Below are 3,293 nucleotides of genomic sequence, written 5' to 3' on the forward strand. Positions count from 1 at the left end.
ACCGCGTTTCTTAACGCTTCCCGCTTAGTGATCTACAAGGGGTATGTGGATTCGATCTCTGCTCTCGTACATGGTCGTCACCATGGATAGATCTTATGTGTGCGCGGGATTTTTTTGTTTCCCATGCAACTTTCCCAGCAGTGGCATCATGAGGTAGGTCTATGCGTAGATGACATCTCGAGTAGAACACAAAGGAGTTTGTGGACGTTGATATTCAGATTGCTTCCCTCCTTAGTCTTTTCTTGATTTGGCAGTATTGTTGGATGAAGGGGCCCAGACCAACCTTACTCGTCCGCGTACGAGAGAGTGGTTCCATCGACTGACATGCAACTTGTTGCATAAAGATGGCTGGCGGGTGTATGTTTCTCCTACTCTAGTTGAATCGGATTTGACAAAGGCGGTCCCTGGAGAAGGTTAAATAGCAACTTGTATATCACCGTTGTGGTTTTTCATAGGAAAGAATCGTTCTTACTAGATACCCATAGCAGCCACGTCAAACATGCAACAACAATTAGAGGACATCTAGCTTGTTTTTACAGGGTATGATGTGATATGATATGGCCAAGTACATGATGTTATATATTTGATGTATGAGATGATCATGTTGTAATAGTTTGCATGTCGATGCTACGACAAACATATGGAGCCATAGGGTTGTCTTTAATTTTTTTTGGCGCTTGGTGATGCTTTACTTTATCGCTAGTTCAGTAGCTTTAGTAGTAACAACATAGTTGGCGCGACAACCTCGATGGGAGCATAATGATGGAGATCATGGTGTTGTGCCGGTGACGATGTCGATCATGCCGGTGCTTCAGAGATGGAGATCAAAAGCACAAGATCATGGCCATATCATGTCACTTATGATTTGCATGTGATGTTAATCCTTTTATGCATCTTATTGTGCTTAGGACGACGGTAGCTTTATAAGGTGATCCCTCACTAAAATTTCAAGATAAAATTGTGTTCCCCCCAGTGTGCACCATTGCGAAAGTTCATCATTTCGAGACACCACATGATGATAGGGTGTGATAGACTCTACGTTCACATAAACAAATAAAAGACAGCTTTGCACATGCGGAACACTCGGGTTAAACTTGACGAGCCTAGCATGTACAGACATGGCCTCAGAACACAAGAGACCGATAGGTCGAACATCAGTCATATAGTAGATATGATAAACATAGAGATGTTCACCATTCAAGCCAACTCATCTCACACGATGATCAGAATTGGGTTGGTGAATTTGGATCATGTGTCACTCGAATGACTAGAGGGATGTCAATTTGAGTGGGAGTTTATTAGTAATATGATTAACTAAACTTATTATCTTGAACAATAGTCTAAGTAATCTTTGCAAATTTATGTTGTAGATCAATGGCTCGCGCAGTACCACCCTTGAATTTTAATGCGTTCCTAGAGAAAGCCAAGCTGAAAGATGATGGAAGTAACTTTGTAGACTAGGCCCAAAATCTGATAATTGTTCTCACGGTTTCTCAAAAGGCTTATATCCTTGATGCACTGCTAGGTAACATGCCACCCCAACCGGCAACCCAAGATGATATAAACATCTAGCAATCGCGACTGGATGACTACTCAGTAGTTAAATGTGCAATTTTGTATGGCTAAGAACCGGGACTTCAAAGACGTTTTGAACATTATGGAGCATAGGAGATGTTACAGGAGTTGAATTTTATCTTCCAGAAGAATGCCCGGATCAGAGGTATGAAACCTCTGATAAGTTCTATGCTTGCAAAATGGAGGAGAACGGGTCTATCAGTGAGCACATACTCAGAATGTCTGGGTACTCTAACTGTCTGGCTGAATTGGGAATTGTTCTCCCGTGAGAGACAATCACTGACACAGTTCTTCAATCACTGCCACCAAGCTATAAAGGCTTTGTGTTGAACTACAACATGCAAGGGATGAATAAATTAGTCGTCGAGCTGAGTTAGAAATCTAGAAAGAACATCAAGTGTTGATGGTCAATAAGACCACCGGTTTCAAGAAAAAATGGTAAGGGCAAGATGGGTAACTCCAAGAAGAGTGAAAAAACAGTTGCCTCTCCCGTAAAGAAACCCAAGGCTGGGCCCAAGCCAGAAACCGAGTGTTATCATTGCAAGGAGACTGGTCACTGGAAGTGGAACTGCCCCAAGTATCTGGCCGATAAGAAGGAGGCCTACACCAAACAAGGTATATTTGATATACATGTTATCGATGTGTACCTCACCAACTCTCGTTGTGTGCGTGGGTATTTGATACCGGTTCGGTTGCTCACATTTGCAACTCAAAGCAACAACTATGGAATAGAAGGAGGTTGGCGAAGGACGGAGTGGCGATGCGCATGGGAAATGGTTCCAAGGTTGATGCGATCGTTGTCAGCACGCTCTCACTTCAATTACCATCGGGATTAGTGATGGACCTGAATAATTGTTATTTAGTGCATGCATTAAACATGAACATTATATCCCGATCTTGTTTATTGCGAGGCGCTTACTCATTTAAATATTTCACTTCCGACTTAAATATCCTTGAGGCAATGATAAAATAGTTATTATTATATTTCCTTGTTCAAGATAATCGTTTATTATCCATGCTAGAATTGTATTGATTGAAAACACAAATACATGTGTGCATAGATAGACAACACAGTGTCCCTAGTAAGCCTCTATTGGACTAGCTTGTTAATATAAGATGGTCAAGGTTTCCTGGCTATAGACAAGAGTTGTCACTTGAGAACGAGATCGCATCATTAGGAGAATGATGCGATGGACAAGGCCCAAACTATGAACATAGCATGGGATCGTGTCAGCTTATTGCTACTATTTTCTGCATGTCAAGTATATGTTCCTATGACCATGAGATCATGTAACTCACTGACACCGGAAGAATACCTTGCGTGTATCAAACGTCGCAACATAATTGGGTGACTATAAAGGTACTCTACAGGTATTTCTCAAGGTGTCTGTTGAGTTGGCATGGATCAAGACTGGGATTTGTCACTCTGTATGATGGAGAGGTATGTCAGGGCCCACTCCGTAATACAACGTCACAACAAAGCCTTGCAAGCAATGTGACCAAAGAGTTAGTCACGGGATTTTGTATTACAAAACGAGTAAAGAGACTTGCCGCTAACGAGATTGAACTAGTTATAGAGATACCGACGGTCGAATCTCGGGCAAGTAACATACCGAAGGACAAAGGGAATAATATACAGGATTAGCTAAATCCTTGACATAGAGGTTCAACTGATAAAGATCTTCGTAGAATATGGAGGAGCCAATATGGACATCCAG

This window comes from Hordeum vulgare, chromosome 1H (assembly GCF_904849725.1).
Source record: "Hordeum vulgare subsp. vulgare chromosome 1H, MorexV3_pseudomolecules_assembly, whole genome shotgun sequence".
NCBI classification, from domain to species: domain Eukaryota; kingdom Viridiplantae; phylum Streptophyta; class Magnoliopsida; order Poales; family Poaceae; genus Hordeum; species Hordeum vulgare.